We start from the raw sequence: 21,821 nt of genomic DNA on the forward strand, positions 1-21,821 counted from the left end.
TGTTTCTAATCTCTAGATCACATTTTACTGCAAAGTTTTTCCAGGAGAATGCAGAGTTTTTTTACTGCAGAGTTTATCCAGGGTAATGCTGTGATTTTGATACTAACATTTGAATTTTTTTTTTTTACGTGTATTTCTTTGGGATCACAGAAGTTACAAAGGGAGATGTTTTGCCCCTTTATTTTATTTCTAGTCTTTTTTTTCCTTCAGAGAAAAATTTCTCTGGTGGTTATTATTTGATTAAGTCAATAAGTTTAAGTTAAACCATATGATATAGATAATTGTGACTGTACATGGGATTTTTTTCTTCTTCTTACCATTTACAAAGATGCCTCAAAAAAGTTACTCTGAAAGATAATGCTGTTTGTTAATATTAACAACTGAGTCAACATTACAAATCAGACTTAGTGGTGAAAGCATTACTACACAAATTGATATAGATAAAATTTTCCAGAACATTTTTAAAGGAAAAGAGAAAGGGACTTAAACTGGATAGTTTTCTTTCAAGCCCGGTTATTACTGTCTAGATTACACCGTGAATTTCACACAAAGGGTTATAATTTGAGACAACATTAGCTAATTTATTTAACTTAATTTGCACTAAACACTGAAGATGAAGCTTTGATCCTTAAAAGGTCATTGCTGATAAATTGTACTCTTCGGTCCATTCTACTCTAGTGGAACATGTATACTCCTCAAAATACTCTTACTCTGCAAATCAAAACCACAGAGTAATAAGAAAATTAAATTGGAGCTCAACACTCAGAGGCTTTGCCCATGATACACACGGAAAAATGATGGAGACCTATTAAAAATAATAGCCCCATTTTATTCCTGTGAAATGGTTAAGAAATATATAAAACTATAATGTGTGGCACTTTATCTTTTTGGGGGGAGGGGAGTTCTTTTTATCTTTTAGGGCTGCAGCAACTGGAGGTTCCCAGGCTAGGGGTCCAATTGGAATTGTAGCTACCGGCCTACACCAGAGCCACAGCAACTTGGGATCCAAGCTGCATCTGCGACCTACACCATAGCTCACTGTAATGACGGATCCTTAACCTGCCAAGCGAGGCCAGGGATCAAATCCACAACCTCATGGATCCCAGTCGGGTTTGCTAACTGCTGAGCCATGATGGGAACTTCGCACTTCATCCTCTTTTTTTAGAATCCACCCAGAAGCCCTTTGATGTGAAGAAGGAAAAAAAAAAAAGACTCAGTTGGGTCAAGAGGATAATGGTTAAATGGGTAGTAAGTGATGGAGACGTTAGAAAGCAAAGAATTAAACTCAAGTGGTTTGTTTATAAGCTCTTATTCTGCCTGATACACAAGGCCAGAGCTTGTGGTAATGAAAAGGAAAATGACCCAGGTATTTTTTATTTAAATGAGTTGGAACTAGAGCTAAGTGGTTTCAGTAACTGTGACTTAGAATAAAAGACTAAATTATTGACCAAAATATTTTGAGACTACAGAGCCCTAAGCTGACCTTTCACATCCTGTCAAAAGAATAGAAATGAAGGCTGGAGAAAGCCTGCTACTTCAAAACACTAGGGATATAATTCATACCAGGTTAGGTTCAAAGTCCTTTTCCATCAGTTTTCTACCTAATCTGTGTCAATCATTATGTAATTAAATTCGAACTAGTATGTATATAATGCAAGTCCTTTGCAACACTGACTTCTTAAGATGCACTGCTTTAATTTTTATAAAAATTTTACACTATTTAGAGTTTTTATAAGATATTGGCTATATTCCCCATGTTGTGCCACAATTTTTGTTTCCTGTCTTACACCCAGTTGTTTGTATTGCTCACCCCTCCATTGCCCCTCCCAGCACTTGATCTTCAATAAAGCCTGAAGTTTATTTAGGGAAGTGTGTGCCCTTTGCATTTAGTTCTACTCGCATGCTTGCTGCCCTGTGTGTGAGAGAATGAGGAAGAGAAAAAAGACGATGATTTTGAAGAAAAACTGGAGTTCCCCTCATGGCTCAGTGGTTAATGAACCCAGCTAGTATCCATGAGGATGCAGGTTCGATCAGTGGGTTAAGGATTCGGAGTTACCATGAGCTGTGGTGTAAGTTGCTAACATGGCTCGGATCCTGCGTTGCTGTGGCATAGGCCAGGAGCTGTAGCTCCGATTGGACCCCTAGCCCGGGAACCTCCATATGCCTCGGGTGCCGCCTTAAAAAGACAGAAAAATAATAAAAATAAAGAAAAATAGAAAATAGGAAAATGACAAAACAGGCTAGGAGACATGGAGAAAATTAAGCAGAGTGGAGGATACCCCCCAGGTTGGTTATCTGAGGTCTAAGAGGAAGTGGACACCTGTGAGCCACTGTGCTCCTGAAAGGTGTAGCTCTGTGCGTTTTGTGTACTTCTCTCATGCTCAGTACAGTGGGGTATGTTTTCTACATTCCCCTAGAGTTTCTAGGACAAACCTGTGCATAAACAAATGCAAATTTCACATAACGCGCTAGTCATTCTCTAATATATCAATGGCATTGAAAGAAATTCATGTTTTCAGGGCAAGCATGATATGAGAACTGATTGTACATTAACCATTGGCTAAATTTACCCATGAACATTTGTGTGTGTAGAGAAAAGAGAAACAGGAAAGCTAGAGGAAAGTATAGATCAAGTTAACACCCAAAGTATCCTTGTGCAGAGTGCTGATGAACTAGAAGGGCTACAGGCAGAAAGTGAAAACGAATTGTGCCTATAGCCAGTTCTGTCTGAATCTACACATGGTGAATTTTGCATTGCAGCTTAGTGGTAGTGGTGACAGTTCTCCAAACTTGTGTCTTACCTGTGACTAACTGTGCTAACCACAAAGGCTTATGTGTGAAAACAGTGTTTTGGTTGTGGTCTTTGATGGCTTTTTACAGGCTGCCATTTAAAAACTTATCTTGGAGGTTCCCATTGTGGCTCAGTGGAAATGAACTCAGCTAGTATATGCATGAAGACCTGGGTTGGATCCCCGGTCTTGATTGGTGGTGTTGGGGATCAGCATTGCCATTAGCTGTGGTATAGGTTGCAGACGTGGCTTGGATCTAGTGTTGCTGTGGCTGTGGTGCAGGCTGGCAGCTACAGCTCTGATTCAACCCCTGGCCTGGGAACTTCCATATGCCACAGGTGTGGCCCTTAAAAAACAATCAAACAAACAAAAAAAACTGTATCTTTTGTGAGGCTTTCTTTCCACTGTAGTAGCTCCCCAAGACCTTTGAGTCCCCAAGACCTTTGGTCCTCCTCATGGTGGAGTAATCTAGTGTGTCGTGTTTTGACCCTTTCCAAGCACTGTTCATGGTTCATTGAGTGGAGTGTATGTTTGAGTGTTTGAGGACTCAGGCACTATTCTGGATGTCTGCTTAGGTTTGTCACTTTGAAAGTGAAATACTTTCAGAGTATTTTCAGAGGTGAAACACCAGCACTCCCTACCTCTGTTAAGGGACACAGGCACTGTTCTGGATATTTGCTTAGGTTCGTTACTTTGAAAGTGAAATACTTTCAAATGCATTTTCAGAGGTGAAACACCAGAACTCCCTACCTCTGTCTTAAGAAAATCAGGAGTCACCTGGGACATCAGATGTCCCCTTAGCTCCCATCAGTACTGCTGCCTGCTCTTTTCTTGGCCAACCATAAGCATATATTCAGGCATTTAAGGTTAAAATACTATCTCTGCTCATTAGACCATAACTATAATATGATTGATGAATCTGTCTTTACGTGTGGATCCATAGATAGATAAATCTGTTTTAATAGAAGTAACTTGGCATCAGGAAATAAAGAGTGGATTTGTAATTTAAAAGAGTTGACTTTTAACCTCAGTTCACCTTAATTAGCTTTATGGTCTTTAGGCTTAACTTCTCTGAGCTTTGGAACATTTAAAAAATCTCTAAAATGTGTATCACAAAATATTTCCAATGATCAGCCATAAAATATGTAAAACATCAAACATAGGGCTGACTACGTAAGAGCTTGAAAATTATAGCTGTTATTATAATTATGTATTCTATTTCAATACCCAGTTCTTGATGAATAATTAGTTAAAAATTACAGTTATCTCAAAATATATGTGCACATGAACATTTCAAATTTCAATAAACATGGGAAAGTTTTTATTTCCAAGTTTAGAGATTTAGATAGGTTTTTCTGCTTCTTTAGGGGATAGGACTGGTGATTCATTTGTCTATAACAAATCTGCCTTACTTTAATTCCAATGTCCTACCTCCCTTAGTGGAAAATGAGCCCTTGAATTTTGAAGTGCTAGTGAAAGGGAGGAATGTCTAAACATTGCCAGGATGAAGAAGTTGAGGCATAGTGCTGTTCATGGTTCAGTCGTGGTTCAGTCTGACCAGTAGATTTCAAAGCTTATTTGAAAGGATTTCATGGTTGCCTGTGTTTGTTCATTCACTCAGCAGGTATTCCTTGAGACCGTACTTTGTGAATGTCTCTGTACTAATTGGTTGGGGGGTGCAATGAGGCAATAAAATAGGCTGAATCAGGAGATGACTTAGTAAGAATCTGTAACATGAAGGGTTTCAAGTCCTATCATTGGCTCTTTGTCACTGCAGGTGTGTAACCCGAGGTTATGGAGGGCTGACAGTGCTGCATATAAGGGACTTTATATAAGGGTTTTGAGCATCCTTGAAGTTGGGTATCTGCAGGGGGTCCTGGACCCATGCCCTGTGGCTATGGAGGAACGACAGTACTAAGAGACCTTCAAAACTTGATGCAAACATATCTCTTGGACGTAACTGATTACATTTCTAGTGCTAAAGCTTTGGGGTGAAATAAATCACCTCTGAAGGGAAAAAGTTATAAAAATCCTCTTCCTATCACTTTTCAAGTTCCCAGGTGGCAGTGTGTCAAACCTAAAGAACACATGCTAAAGAAATAGCATTATAGGGGAGCCCATAAAACCTGTTTCCCCATTCCACTTTGCCTCCTTTCATGTTAACTTGCAGAATAAAGAAGACCACATAGTTCTAGGCTTAAAATAGGAATTGCCTCCCTATAAATGAAACAGTCTCTTGGCATTTTATACCACTACTCCCATTTCTGATAAATGAATTATTGATGTCTGAGTTAGATTTTTCCCCTCCCTAGGTTGCTTTTTTTTAAATGTTCCCTCTGCTTAAGAGTCATAGCAACATATTTAGTGGGAGATGAGATATCATGAATGTGTGACATGTGAGCCCAGAATCTAATTCCTTTTCAAAATAGACCAACCCATAGGTTAAAGACTCATTTTCCAAAAGGAATGGGTTTTTCATTTTTGTTCCTTATCTCTGTTTCCAGGAAGATTTAACCAGGGTCGATGGAAGCACATTTTTTCTGGTTCTTTAGGCTCCTTTTCACACATCATTTCTGGTTTTAAAAAAGAGTGTCACCATGATGCAGAACCAAAGTGTGTGTGGCCTTTTCTTTCTTATTCCTGAAGATTAGGACTGTTTTCAGGAGACACACTTCCAAAGCAAAGCCAGTGAAGTAGTCAGCATTGTCTACTTATATAGGAAATATTTTAACTCAATACCAGAGAGAAAAATCACACTTAAGATCTATGACCTTACCAGGCACAAGCATTATTTATTCATGCCCAGGATTTACCAAAACACATTCAGATAAAATTGTCCTGAAATTAAGCAGCCTAAACAACCTAACAATGAGAAGTGGCACCATTATCAGAGGATGATTTCTTTTTTCCAGAGACTTGCAAAAATTTTCCCCTAATTCTTTCACAAAATAGCACTGCAATATCCTATAGAGTAGTTACTTGATCTTTGACTGTCAAATGACTTTATGTAATGTTGATGTCACATGTATGTACGAGAGGGCAAATGTATACAAAATGGCTGTGAAAAATTCCTGATACTTTTTTCACATACAACTATAGATTTAATGTCCATGACAGAACCTGCAACAAGTACTATAGCAAATTTGTTTCTAATATATGGGTTCATGATGTGATGTGTTGAAATAAGTAACATTTTGGGAGGTGGTCCGTGTCTGTGGCCTCATAGAAAGCTGATTTAGAATAGGAAAAGTTCTCTCTCACACCAGAAGCCAGCCATCCTGATCCTTTTCCTCACCAGCCATCAGTCACAAGTCCCGACAGTCCTCAGCACGTAAGTCTTCCTCTTAAAAGCTCTCTGAAAACTCACACCCCCACCATCCCTCCATCCACATTAGCCTTCTGTCTAATCCCCTTTTCCACCTGCATCCTTGGAAAATTTCCTGGATGGTTTCCCTGTCTCCAGTTTCACCCCTTTTCTGCTGCCCAATAGATATTTTAGAAGTGAAATAATAATATTACAATCCTTTAGGAGCTTCCACTGTGGTGCAGTGGGCTAAGAATCCAGCTACAGTGGATCGGGTCATGGCAGAGCCAGGAGTTCGAACTCTGGCCTAAAGCAGTGGGATGTGTTGCAGCTGTGACTTATCTTCAGTCTCTGGCCCAGGAACTTCCATATGCCTTGTGTGCAGCCATATTTTTTTTTTTTCCAACACAAAACAAAACACAGAGATAGTAAAGGTGGGAACCCAGGGGACTCAAGGTCTCTAGGACCAAGAGCCAGCCATAAAATTTTAAACAAATAATTCTTTAATATTTTAAAATTTGGTTGAGGTACAATACCTTTCATCACCCCACTCTTCCCTCATTAAGTCTGCTCTGCTCTGTGTGTATGCCCCCCCCCCTTCCCACTTAATGATCAACCCTTCAGGACCAGGCACAGTAGTAGTTCCACCTTCTTCTGTGGGTACCTTCATAATTCCTCCTTTCCCTTCCACTCATGTGACTTCTCCAGGGAGATTTCATAGCATCTATGAACTTCTTTTTTTTTTGTTTGTTTAAAACACACGCTATTGTAAATGGTATCACATGTGCCAAAGTAGGGCATAGAGAGGCAAAGTAGGTACTGAGAAGATAATTTCCTGTTTGGGATGTGAAATGTCTCTTCGGTCTTACTAAAATTTTAGGAGAATATCCATCTTGACTGGCTCATCAAGATGAATTAGTGAAATGTGTCTCAAAATAGTAACTATTTGGCGGTGTTATATATAAGGGATGGCATTCTTTTTTTACCCTGCATCCTGCACTATTCTATACCCATGAAAGCTCACCTCTGAGGTAAGGGATTCCTCTGGCTTCCCAATGGATTTGGCCAGTGGAACACTCAGGCAGGACATCAATGGGATACAGTAGACCGAAGAAAAGGATATGTATTACCTGCTCCTTCCTTGCTGAGCCACTTGGAGTTGGGTGCAGCATCCCAGAAGATCCTAACTCCTCTTAGTTGGTCCTTCGGCTGACCCTCTAAGAATTGCCTTTTGTGGATTCAGTGCCACTTCCTCCCCAAGGTTCCTTAGATCCAGGGGTTGCCCAGTGTTCCTAGTCTACAACACTACATTCTTCCCTGTTGGTTTCCCCAAATCTTTTCTGCTTCTCTCTGTAAGTCCCTTGAATACATTTTTTAGCAATAAGATATAAGTCCCTGGAATAAATATACCCAGTATCAAAAAGCCCATACAGGAGTTCCCATTGTGGCTTGGTGGGTTAAGAACCTATCATAGTGTCTGTGAGGAATCGGGTTTGCACCCTGGCCTCATTCAGTGGATTAAGGTTCCAGCATTGTCGTAAGCTGCGGTGTAGGTTGCTAGCTGTAGCTTCGATTCCACCCCTGGCCTGGGAACTTCAGGGTGCTACAGGTCCAGCCATAAAAAGAAAAAAAAAAAGTCCAGTTACCTCTAAGAAAGAAAATAACTATAAGCATAGGAGTTGTCTTAACGGCTGTTTATTTTTTCTTTAATGAGAGCTGAATAAATAAAGAAAATCGGTTACCTAACCTCCAATCCCTATGTAACGGTCACCTGAAATGTAACTATTCATTTTTATAAAATATGGAACTAATTATTCTAGGGCTCATGATCATGGTAATGCAGTCTTCAGACCCTTTGTTAGTTTCAGTGTGTTCTCCTCAAGGATTTGGGGATGTTGTCTCTTGGGGCTCATGGTACCAGTTTTGATAAAGGGTCTGATTGATGCTACAGGTTACTATGAAGTTTGGGTTTAATTTATGCTAACCCAGTGCACTATTGTCATGAATAATTGATAGTGGCTTCAATTTAAATTTCTTATTTAAAAAACAAACTCACAAATTCCTGTGGTCTCTAAAGCAGATGGAAATTGCAGTAAGGGAAAGAGATAAGTATCCTTTTTAAATAATGGATTAAGCATTTGAGCAGGTTTTCCAGACAGGATATATTTATCTTTCTCTTTTCATCTCCTCTTCTAACCTCCACCATGGATCCTTTTATTTTTTTCTCGTTTCCTTATATCCAGAAATACGTAAAAGTGAGAGCTTGAAGACCTTGAAAGGTCAGTGCTGGCAGTGTGTTATTTGTATTATTACAGAGTAATAGAAGAGCCATCCACAACCTTTCCAGTGTGATCAGCCAGTGTCCACAGGCTGAACAGGAAGGCAGATTGAGGAGAAAAGAACCCTTGTTTTGTTCATCTCACTCCCTATATAGATACCAGAAGAAGATGCTGAAAATATGATCAAATTGCCAACTGGTTCATGGTCCACTTTAATATTAGTAATATGATATTATTTAGATACTGGTTGCCTTCCTATTCAAATCACATGCCTCTATGATAAGGGACTGAAGTTATAATTTTGTCTTTATTAGCTAAAGCGATGTCATCGTTTTTATGTTTCAGCAGTCAATTAATCTCAGAAGCCTCTTGTTCCAGTGCACTTAAGGTGTGTGTGTGTGTGTGTGTGTGTGTAATAACTGTGGAAGTTGTTCATTTCAATTATAATTCTTAATAAAAGGTGGAAAGGACGTATTTGCTTATTTCTAATCTCATAAAATAAGTCACCAAAGAACCAAGGCAATAGAGTAAAAATACCTGTTTTGGGGTGAGACCAAGGTACCAGTTCTAGGCTTGTTGTTCTCTGTATCTGAAGCCTTGGAGAAGCATTCTTATCAAAGCCCCCCAGTGCCACGTCAGTATCTCCATGATCCTGTTTGACTTAACCCCAGAATCTGTAAGTTTCTGGGATTGCTTCGTGACTATATTTGAGTGCAGTGTAGGCAGCTGCTAGTTGGTTTGTTGTTTCATTTACTGCTCACAACAACCCACAAGGAGAGAGAGAGAGTGAGGAGATGAAGTACCTGGTTTCACCTGGTGGCAGAGTCACGATTTGAGCTCATTTATTCCCGTGCCATCTATTCACCTGCATGGTTAATTAACCTGTGGTCAAGTAGAGGAGAAATTAATTCCTTTCTTGAGCACATGCTTCGCTAAGTTTACTACCTTGGAAGAACTGCAATTACCAGAATGCTGCACTAGTGTGTTCAGTAAATAACCAAGGGCATGGCTCTACCAGGTGCTGGTGCTCCAGAAAGGGGATTGGTCCACAAAGGTTTCCAACACCCTATGTGACTTTGCTGAAGTGATAAAGATCCTTTATTACAGGAAATGATTATATAGATCTGACTTCACAGTAGTATTCGTTCTGTGGAAATCAGTAAAGGCCACCTATGTAACCCTCTGAGCTGTTTATTCAGGGCTTGCTATAGCAAAGGAGTCAGCTACTGTCACTTTAAGAGACTTAAAGGCAGACACATGACTGGGAAAGTTTTATAGTTTAAGAGACACAGGGGAAGCCTTCAGTATGGTCTAATCAGAGGATGTCATGGGGAAGCTGAATTTGGGTCTCTGTACTCAAAACAATTCTACAAGTGTATATTAACAGCTTAAAAAATATCAAGTGGTCATAATGTTAATGTAAATAAATGTTCTATGAAACTGTAGATGTTGTTAATATTATTATTAATAGTGATAATAATTACAAGATAAGAGAAAGTTTTAGTCTGATTCTCCGAGGGCAGGTAGTTTTCTTTATATAGAGATATGTGTGGACTGTTTGAAGTTGAAATCACAGGGCCCTTAAATGATAGCCCTTGAGAGTGCTCTGGAAATGTGGGCTGTGAAAAAAAGAAGGGGAAGGAGACTGAAAGAAAGTAGGGGAAAGAGACTGAGACTAAGGAGAGCTTGTGGGAATAAGAAGCATTCTTCTGCCCACGTAAGGATGTGTCCTGCTTTGGGAAATTGCAGTGAACTATCTTGCCTATACACCTAAAATTGAAAATTGAGAAGAGGAGTTGACTACTGGTATTTTTTTATTTTTCCATCAGATTCCCCTGAATCCCCACTTTCTCTTGCCTGTTCTCATCACAAGCTACCATCTCATGAATTTTAGAAAAGACTGACCTTTGCTAGAAGAGTTTACCTCTTCCTATTTTTAGATATCCTTATAGCATCTGCATATAATTTACATATGCTAGTGAATACATTTGAATTTGCATGAATTGCAGATACAGTACCTGGGGTGACATCCTGGGCTGAGAGTAGCTGACTACTAAAGATTTTGTATGACCTTTTCAGTCTTGATTGTTGTTTCCACTTTCTGAAGTTCATTCTCACCAGGTCACACCCCTTCTCACACCTGTCTGGATACCAAATATAGACTCTTAGTTTCTCCCCAGCCCTCCAGCATCCATCCTCCCTTCACAAATTCACATAAAAAGTTTTTTTTTTTCCCACCATGCTGATATACCTTGATCTTCCCATAGGCTCTAGATGATAATGCCATTGTGCAGAGAAAGTTAAGAACACATTTTTTTTTCCTTTTTTTTTGTCTTTTCGTGGCATGTGGAGGTTCCCAGGCTAGGGGTCGAATCAGAGCTGTAGCCGCCGGCCTACGCCAGAGCCACAGCAACCCAGGATCTGAGCCTCGTCTGCAGCCTACACCACAGCTCATAGCAACGCCAGATCCTCAACCCACTGAGCAAGGCCAGGGATCAAACCTGCAACCTCACTGTTCCTAGTCAGATTCATTAAGCACTGTGCCACAACAGGAACTCTGAAGAACACATTTGTCTCTAGCCTTGGCATCAGTGTATATAGTTTGAACTGGGTGATTTTTTTTTTTGTCTTTTGTCTTTTGTCTTTTTAGGGCTGCATCTGTGGCATATGGAGGTTCCCAGGCTATGGGTCAAATTGGAGCTGTTGCCGCTGGAGTATGCCAGAGCCACAGCAATGCCAGATTCGAGCCATGTCTGTGACCTACACCACAGCTCATGGCAACGCTGGATCCTTAACCCACTGAGCAATCCCAGGGATTGAATCCGCAACCTCATGGTTCCTAGTCAGATTCATTTCCACTGTGTCACAAGGGGAACTCCTCACTGGGTGATCTGACTAGAACTATGAGTGGGTCAGCATTTTTAATTGTTACTCGTGTTGTTGATTTTATTGGATATTTGAGTCTTTCTTAAAATGTGTTTATTTCCTTCCAAAAGTAATGATAAATCCCTTTAATATTTTTCAAAAGAATAAGAAAGAAGTATTTGAAAGAAAAACACTTGATTGTTTTTTTCTCTCTCTTCTCCACTCATCTCAGGCATCACATAAGAAGTATTGGAGGAAGTTGGGTAATGGAGCATCTGAAAAGGAACTGGGGTTTCAATGAAAAAAAAAAATCAAAGAATTAGGGGACTTGATGTGGTTGAAATTTAATTCACTTGGAGTCCAAAGGTGTTCCCAAAGTGAGGGATGATCTCAGATGCAGCTCTTAATGATCACACATTTGCCTAGTTGTCCACACTTGGAAGCATAACATTCATAGGACTGTAGAGGCCCCAGTTATTGTGACTGTAGTTTTTCACAATACAGAGATGCCATAGCAACCGTAGCTTAATTTTTTTTTTTTTTTTTTTAGGGCCATACATGCAGCATATGGAAGTTCCCAGATTAGGGGCTAAATCAGAGCTGCAGCTGCCAGCCTATGCCACAGCAACACAGAATCTGAGCCGCTTCTGTGACCTATATACCACAGGTCACTGCAATGCCAGATCCTTAATCCACTGAGCAGGGCCAGGGATTGAACCAACATACTCATGTATACTAGTCAGGTTGATTACCATTGAGCCACAATAGGAACTCCCTTAATTTTGTGATAGGTTGAATTTGTATCAAATTGTTCAGCCTCTACAGGGAGTAATATTACTGGTATTATAATGGTGGAATCACATTCTATAATTTGGAAGTAGAAGAACCATATTCTACAACATGGAAGAGCTGTTTCAGTGGTGTATTTGTAAGAATGTTCATTCATATTTGTTGAAATCTTCGTAGTACAAATGCATATATATATCAGATGTTATTCAGCTATGCCATTGCAAATTATACGGATATTCTTTCATATTTTATGATCATATGTACCATTTTTACATCAATTTATTCCATTTATCATCATCCAAATTTCTCATTGTTTCTATGAACTTCCATTAGAATCCCCATTGTGAAACTTCTTTCACCTATAAGGTATACTGACTCTTGCATAATTCATCCTGGTTGAAATGAAACACCCACAAGTTCTTCAGTTATGTTTTTTTCCTTGTCTTTTGTGTTGTTTCTTCTGCACGGAAAGTAAACTTGGTACTCATATCTTAAGTTCACATATTTTAAAATAAAGTTTATAGGTTTCTGAAATCTATAAATACAACACACATAGATTTCACACATGCGTATTTGGTGTGAAGGGGGATGGAGGCCAAAGAAACTGTTAGATTAGTTGTTTAATTAAATTGAATGATGCTTTTCTACACTGAGAGGATGTTTTGAACTATACCCTGTGAAAGCATGCCTCTGCTGATACATGGACAAGCAGTACACATTGTTCATACTTGAAAAGTCATTGCTATATCATTATAATAATTTTTGAAATGCAATATACATGAACTGCATATTTGGTTTTCCTTTTTTTATTTTTTAATAGTTATTTCCCCAATACAATTTTTTTTCTACTGTACAGCATGGTGACCCAGTTACATATTCATGTACACATTCTATTTTCTCACATTATCGTGCTCCATCATAAGTGACTAGGCATAGTTCCCAGTGCTACACAGCAGGATCTCACTGCTAATCCATTCCAAAGGCAATAGTCTGTATCTATTAACCCCAAGCTCCCCATCCATTCCACTCCCTCCCCCCTGGCAACCACAAGTCTATTCTCCAAGCCCATGATTTTCTTTTCTATGGAAAGGTTCCTTTGTGCCTTATATTAGATTCCAGATATAAGCGATATCATATGGTATTTGTCTGTCTCTTTCTGACTTACTTCACTCAGGATGGGAGTCTCTAGTTCCATCCATGTTGCTGCAAATGATATTATTTTGTTCTTTTTTTATGGCTTAGTAGTAGTCCATTGTGTATATATACCACATCTTCCTAATCCAACCATCTGTCAATGGACATTTGGGTTGTTTCCATGTCTTGGCTATTGTGAATAGTGCTGCAATGAACATGCAGGTGCATGTGTCTTTTTTAAGGAAAGTGTTGTCTAGATATATGCCCAAGAGTGGGATTACTGGGTCATATGGTAGTTCTATTTATAGATTCCTAAGGCACCTCCATACTGTTCTCCATAGTGGTTGTACCAGCTTACATTCCCACCAACAGTGCAGGAGGGTTCCCTTTTCTCCACACCCCCTCCAGCATTTGTTCTTTGTGAACTTATTAATGATGGTTTTCCTATGAGTAATTCTATAGTTTTGAGGCGCTTGTTACGTACTTTGAATGGCAGTGCAGAGAACAACTTGGTCCCCCAAAGAAACCTTGGCTCTTTTTGCTTTGGGGTAAAAACTTAGGAGAGTCTAAATAGAGTTCAGCAGGGTTAGAATGTTTTCCAAGAGAGATGAGAACAAACAGTAGGTTTTCTGATTCCTTTGATTGGAGTTCATCCTTCCAAGCCATTTCAGATTTCACCTTCTCAGATACAGAGATGCTATCTACCAAGAATAATAATTTATTTAGAAGTTTACCATTCACAAAGCATTTTTCATATATTCTCCCTTTACTGCTTTCCAGCAGGGCAGCTGGAATTGCCAGATCTAGTAGTGACTTGTTGCTCACTCTTCCTTGCTCTAGGCTCAGATACCAGCCATGTAGTCTAGATTCTCAAAATCAGTAAGCACATGTGCAGGCTGGTGACAGAAAAGGCCAAATAAGCTGGTACTTGCTTGTGTTCTTCCTGCCTCTGCTTCTTCTCCCAGCAGATGTTCTCTCGTAGAAGAGCCAAGTGTTCTTGATCCCTCACCTCCATCTTGCTAATTCTCTGTTTTGTGTGTTCCCAACGATTCTGAGCTTCCCAGTCTCCTTTGAACAAACTAATTTTCTGCTTAACTCAGTCAGTTGTAGTAAAGAACCTGAAATTAAATGTCATCAGCATCTCTTCTTCCTGGGGAGGAAAATAAAATTCAAGGCAGGTTCACAAAGCATATGAAAGTGAATTTGGCTCCCAAACATAAATGCTCTTTGTATGAGATACTCTTTTTTTCAAATACAGTGTTCATTAGGAATAGACTCTTTTTAACCATGGCAATAATCGTAGTTAGTTTTGAGAATTTAGTGCTTATTCTGCACCATATAGTTTCATTCAGAAAAGAAAGGAGAATAGAACTTAAAAATCAAACTAGTAATATATTTACACTATAGAAATTTAAGATATGATCCATCACTTGACAGATACAGAACCATAATTAAAACAAACCATTAGGAGAAGTAAATGCCTAGGAATAAGCCTACCTAAGGAAGTAAAGGACCTTTGCTCTGAAAAGTATAGGATGATGATGAAAGAAATTGAAGATGACACAATCAGATGGAAAGATAAATAATATTCTTGGATGGGAAAAATCAATATTGTTAAAATGACTGTACTACCCAAGGTCATCTGCATATTCAGTGCAATGTCTATCAAATTTACCAGTGGCATTTTTCACAGAATTACTAGCAAAAATTTTCAGATTTGTATGGAAATACAAAAAACCATGAATAACCAAAACATCATGAGAAAGAAAAACAGAGCTGGAGGAATCAGGCTCCCTGAGTTTACACTATACTGCAAAGCTCCAGTCATCAAAACAATATGGCATCAGAGCAAAAGGAGACATAGAGCAAAAGGAGACATAGATCAAAATAAACCCTTAGGCCGGATGTGATTTGGTTTTCCAAAAGTGTTATGGAAGTTTGTCTCCTGTATATAAAATGGAGACAAAAATATCTCCTTGCAGTTTGCTGTGGGAATTACAGATAATCCATTCTGAATGATCAAGATACAGTAGGCCCTACTAGCCTACATAATAACACACATGGTATTAGCGTGACTTTAGAGGTTTTGTCATCAGGAATGCCTGGCTAGCTGCTATTGAGGTGAATCATTGACACTTTTCTTCCTATTATTTCTCTGGGGGAAATTGGTTCTACCCAACTTGGAACATTTATATTCTAAATGTGCAAACACTGGGAGTGGTAACAGGTTTTGAAGGGAACCAAGGGAGAGCGTGAGTCTGAAATTGTCTTGGGAAAGCTCAATGGAGCCCAGAGCTAGGAAGATCATTTCTATGTAACAGGTGATTATTTCGAAGTTAGATTTTCACAGTCAAGTTTCAAAAAATTGAATATTCCTTCCAAATCTCTTTAAGAAAACTGTTCAGGGGTTCCCATCATGGCTCAGCAGTTAACAAACCTGACTAGAATCCATGAGGAAACGGGTTCAATCCCTGGCCCCATTCACTGGGTTAAGAATCCGGCATTGCTGTGAGCTATTGTATAGGCCAAAGATGCGGCTCAGATCCCAAGTTGCTGTGGCTGTTGTGTAGGCTGGCGGCTGCAGCTCTAATGATTCGACCCCTAGCCTGGGAGCCTCAATATGCTGTGGGTATGGCGCTAACAACAACAACAAAATGTTCACAGTCCACCTGTTCTCTGGAAATCACATTTCTTACCTGATGCATTTCCTAAGAGGATGTAGAAGAAGAATGTAGTCATAAATTTTGAACCTTGATTGCTCCAAGGTTTTCTTGATAAAAAAGCTCTTAAAACGCATTTAATTTTTGCTCTTATTACATGATTTATTTATTGGATTTATAGCACTCTGTCCTTCAAAGAATGACCCCGCAAACTCATGCTAATACAGTAATTATTGTGATTATGAAAAGAATTGCAGCAATAAAGCTGTGGTGAATATACATCCCTGTGCATTCCTGAGACTACACTATGCTCTCCATCCTAATGCAAGAGAAAAGTTTTAAAACAGTGATTATTTCAACATTCTTGTTCAAAAATTTGATCTACCTTGTTTTTACCAGTTGGTGACTGGTTTCCATGGAAATGGAAATGGAATAAGCATTCCTCGTTTTAGACTCTCAGCTGCCCCATGCCAACTGAGAGCTGTAAATGCCATTTGGTTAACAGCAAGGATCCAGAATTCTTCCATTTTAAAGTGGCAGAGGGAGAGGAAAAGAAAATGTTTGTTGAGTCATTTTGCTTTCCTCTCTTTGAAAGGGACATAATTTTATGATTGTCTGAGCTATTGACTGATGGCTATCGAACACATGCTACATCCAGCAGTGCCTCTTCTGACTAATCGATTTAAATCTCTTTTCCACCCTTCACAAAGTTCCGTACCTCATTGAGATTTAACTGTCCTGTGATTGCCTTCCTAGTTGTCCACCTGCTGTGCCAGTGATGGTCACTGAACAAGAAAGTGGTCAAAATGTCGGAAGGCAACAGTTTGGTAATCTTGATGGTCTGAGACTTGGGGAAAAAAATGTATCTGTTGATAAAGGAAGTGGAAAAGGGGGTCAAGTTAGAAAATGGACAGTGGAGAGAATGTTAGTTAATTTTGCCATAAAGATCTTTCATTTCCGAGTCCATTGCCTCTGTCTACAACATTTTCTGGAACTGTTATATAGCGAAGATAATTATACTATAAATTAATGCTTTAACACAAAATGTTGTTTTCTTTTGTCTTATTTTTTTAAGTCTGAAAAGTTGAATCCATGTGACTGTTGAAATGAAACTTTAGTGGCATTAACATGTAATGTTTTATATTTTAAGATGTTTAGATACAAGAAAGGATGAGACTCTTGTTCTTAAATATCACCCAGTTCAGTTCCCTGGATGCACTTCTCCTTGGGACCTAAAAGAATTTCTCTGTGTCCCACTGTCAAACTTTAATAAAGCAAACCAGACGTAGTGACCTCTAGCCACAGGCTGCCCCTTTGTCTGTAAGTGTGGTCTCAAATCTAACTAAAGCAAGTAATGTGTAAACTGAAGAAATAAGATCCTCAACCCAGGCTTAAGAAACTGTGTAAATACTTCCAGGGAAATCTTTCTAATGCTGATCATGAGATTTAGGGCCTGACATTTTCTCTGATCACATTGTATTCATGGGGGAATATCATTTTCATGATTTTTTTGGTGTAAACAGCTTGTGCATTCCAGTGGCTTGATTTGGAAAGGGACTTGCATAGAATAGGCAGTGAAGGTCATGATAACATGCCAGTTCTGGACGTGACAGTGACTCAACCTCTGTGACTCTTTCTGGTCTCTCGAGAGGGAGCCAGGTCCTCATTCTCTTACTTAATATACAACCTTCCTGGTTTGGACGAACGGTGCATGAGGGACTCATTATTGGGATAAATGTATGTTGGGAGGAGAAAACATTAAAAATGAATCCCCTTAAATTGGGGCCAGAATTTTGTAATGAATGGTGCAAATGGTGTTTTATTTTAAGCAATAAAACTAAAATGATGAAAATACATGTAGTTTATTATCTAACAGAACATGCAGCTATAGCCCTTCTTACATCAAACAAAAATGAATCATGTTTAAAGTTGTAGTTTTTATGTAATATTATGAAATTTGAATTTTAGTAGAGTCATAAACAGACTCAGTTTATAAAAATCCTAATCGTTTTTTCCAAGGGCCATTTGGAATCATTTTATTGACAAATCATTCTCATTTAGAGCCACTGTCAGGTCGCCAGCCTTGTTCCATTTTCACTAAATCTCGCTCTTCTGGATCCTTTTTCAACAACAGCTCTCAGTTTGATTAAATCTATTCTCAAATATTGTTTTCATTGATTGTATGAAATCCTGTGTCTTTTGAAAGTTCATTAGGCAATTGATTTGCTTGACTTGCCAGATATTGTTTGCATTTTATATTTACGCAGAGATAAAAAGTTCTAGCCTAAAAAGAGCAAGGCTACTTGAGTCAGGAGTAATTTTATTACTGGTGGGATCATTCCTGGGTTTTTTTTTTTTTTTTTTTTTTGCTTGCTTAGTTAGGAAACCTAATAATGATGGTACCTTGTTAAAAAGAAGCTCAGTGATCCTCATATCTTCAAAGGTGCCACTTCTGAGTATTTTATGTGTATGCCTCAAGATCAGTGCATGCTCTTCCATAAATTTATTGTGCATTTGCTGTGGTGGAAACACTAAGACTTGGTGTCAGGAGTTCTGGGTTCAAGTTTTTTCACAGTAAACTGACTGTATTAGCTTGGTAAAGTCATTTAACCCATAAGAATCTACATTTCCTTTCCTATAAAATAGGGATAAAAGTACTTGCATTTCAAGGTGATTGGAGGTCAAATTACATTTAATATGAGAACCTAGGCGAAATGATCTGGAAAATAACAAATAAGCAAACCTTACTATCTTCATTGATTTGCTCTCTAAACCGCAAATTGTATTAAGCATTCCTTCAAATGGAAATTATACCAGTGGATATGACTGATACATAATAGATGTTGAGTTGAAGAATGTACCAAAAACAGTATTCAGTATTGATATCAAATATAGGAAGTAAAGCATTGTTTGATTTCAGAAAGACATAAATAGCTATGACTGTAACTCCCAGTAATTGTTTTCTTTCTTTTTTTAGGGCTGAACTGTGGCATATGGGAGTTCTCAGACTAGGGGTCAAATCAGAGCTGCAGAGTCTCAGCAACCGCAGATCCAAGCCACATTTGTGAACTTCATTGCAGCTTTTGGAAATGCTGTATCCGTAACCCACTGAGCAAGGCCAGGGATCAACCCATGTCCTCATGTATACTAGTCAGGTTTTTAACCCATTGAGCCGCAGTGGGAACTCCTGTACTTCCCAGTATTAATATCAAATATAGGAAGTGGAGGTAGAAAGAAAAGCTATAGGTACATATTTGATTTAGAAAAGACATAAATGGTTACAACTGTACTTCCCCTTCTTGCCTAGAAACCAGAGATTGGCAGACTGTACAATGCAGGTAAATCTGCCCACTGATTCTCTAGCTAAGAATAGTTTTTATGTTTTCAAAGAGTTTTTGTTTTTTTTTTTCTTAAAGGGATATGTGACAGAGATTGTGTCTGGCCCTATAAGCCAAAAATATTTACTATTTAGCCCATCTATAGAACATGTTTGCCAATCCCTACTCATAAATGTATTCAGATACCATCATAAGAAAGACCCATCCCCTGTCTTATTTCTAAATAAAATATGATTTCAGTCCTAAAATGCTGAATTGAGTATTAGGGATTATGATAAATTATATGCTTTGGAGAGAGGAATTCCTTAATTGCTGGTTTCATACTTCTGTAACATTGAGACCCCTCCAGTGTGTGAGGAGCCAGCTCTGATGTGCTGCAGAGAGAACCAGGGAGAGCTAGCAGTAGGCAGAAGCCCTGGCAGTTGCTTGCAGTAGCTGAGCTGAAATGATGGTAGCCTGCCTAGTGAATATGAGGCATTTGAGCTACTCATCTATACTGTAGGACCTTTATCTCAGTGTGTCAAGGGAACCTGGGTACTGCTCAAACTCTGAAGATCTCATAGGAGGAACACCTTGGGAGCCTGGAAATCAGAATTTTGGGCCACGGTTTACCTGTTGGCAGACACATAGGATTATGTACATAGTCACTTATTTTAGATCATTATTCACTACTAAATATGACTCAAGTCTTTACAAGTGTTTCGACAGGTTGTTCATGATATGGAAGCAGTCTCAAGCAAAGTGAAGGCAAATATTTATAAGGTCCCCTTTCTCCATCAGTCAATCATTAACAGCTTTTGAGCAAAAGAAATATTTTTAGCCTACTTCATGGTGTATAGTTATTGAGTGGTATCTTTACCTGAATATTTTAGCAAAAGCAAATGGAAACAGAACTTTAGTTTACTGCTAAATAACATAGATTTGTGAATTATTGCCTATTATTCAAGATCTCTAGGCTAATGGAATTCATTGAAACTGCATTATATCATGTCTATTTTTCTCATTTGAATACTTGTTGAATAATATATTCCTCAGAATGTGGTAGGCACTCAATAAATATTTGCTGAATGAATGACTGCAAAATTAATTAATTATGGGCCAGGGCATGCGAGTAGTCTTTCTATAGTTAACTAGGTTGTTGTAATATTCATAAAATGGGAATTTACCTATATACAGGAGTACAGGGAAAATGGAAATATTGTCTGCTTTGGTACATTCCAGAATCCTGGACTTTTGTTTTTGCTACTTGAGAATTATTTATAGGAGGTGATTTTCAGTATACATTTGGAGGAGAGAAATATGTACGGAAAGAAATAGACCACAAAAAACAAAATTATAATTTGATACAGGCCATTATTTCTTTCATTATCTTTATAGATCTTTTTCTGGTCCTTTGGCACATACACTTAGTCTATACTTCATATTTCATGCTGTAGTGAGTTCTAATTATGAAATTTTCTTTTAATTATGATTTGAAATTACAGAAACATCAGTTCAGGTGTAGGGAGGAGAAAGTTGTTTAGATTGTATACCAAATGTTTTCGTAAACACCAACTCCAAGTTCGAACTCTTGGAACAGAACTTTCTCCAATACTTTGTACCTAAACCTTGATTAGCATGTGCCTCAATACTTGTTAGCCATTTGCATAAATCTTACCACACCTCTGTCAGTGCTCTGTTAGTTCTGTGGTCAGTTGAACTCATAGAACTCATTAGGCTGTAATGATAATTAGAAGGATAGACGTGTAATATGCTCTGGCAATATCAGCTGTATTTCCTAGGAAGAATGCTCAGCAGTCACAGGACTATTTTCTGAACTTCCCCTGTCCCAACACCCAGATGAAACCTCAGTTGTGTAAGAAAGAGCCATATAGGCAGGTACGAAAGCCACTTTGCAATGGAAGCCTCATGATCTCAGGAATAGTATTTTTTGCCATAGCCTATGAGTAGAGCTTCCAGGACTACACAAGGAAGGGCACGTTCAATCTCCAGTGTCCACTCTGAGAAGCTCAATGCCAAGACACCTCCCCATGTATTTATCTTTCTGGCCGCAGACTTTGCAGTTCATGGTCACTCACCAACCAGTGTTCATTTTTCTACCATAAGCAATGCTGCTTGATAGCTGATAACTTAGGTAAGGGAAAAAGCTTTCGTTAATCCTTTATTCAGAATCTTCTCCACCAAGATTGTGAGACTGCAGCTTCAGATAATTCAACTCTGTATTCCCCTAACTTAGAAGATGCCTAGGATATATGACGTGAATTATCTGGACTCAAGAAAGGAAGGAGGGATGGAGGGAGGGATAGAGGAAGGTAGAGTAGGAGGGATTAATATTTATTGATTGGCTTTTTTGTTTGTTTGTGTTTGTTTGTTTGTTTGTTGCTATACCCAAGGTACCTGGAGGTTCCCAGGCCAGAGCTCAAACCTGCATTCACAGTTATGCACATGGGAACTTATGAGATTAATATTAACTAAAATATTTCTTGGTAGATAATTTGATAATTTTCAAGAAAATAATAGCATTCTTATCAGAGTTCATTGCTTGTTTATAAAGAAAGTATCTATGTCTATGTTCTGGAATTGTAGGTAGTAATTAGCCCGATGAAGTCCAGTGGAAAAGATGGGCATCGCCTTGTAGCCTCCAATTCCAGGGAAGAGTTGGA

The 21,821-nt window shown here is 38.7% G+C and overlaps 1 protein-coding gene across 2 annotated transcripts in view; it reads left to right on the forward strand.

Moving 5' to 3' along the window:
- The window catches only part of PCSK5 (proprotein convertase subtilisin/kexin type 5), a 457,211-nt gene that overhangs the window by 134,327 nt on the left and 301,063 nt on the right, over positions 1-21,821 (forward strand). The gene's annotated exons all lie outside the window — the stretch shown is intronic.

Source organism: Phacochoerus africanus, chromosome 2 (assembly GCF_016906955.1).
Source record: "Phacochoerus africanus isolate WHEZ1 chromosome 2, ROS_Pafr_v1, whole genome shotgun sequence".
Lineage (NCBI taxonomy): Eukaryota > Metazoa > Chordata > Mammalia > Artiodactyla > Suidae > Phacochoerus > Phacochoerus africanus.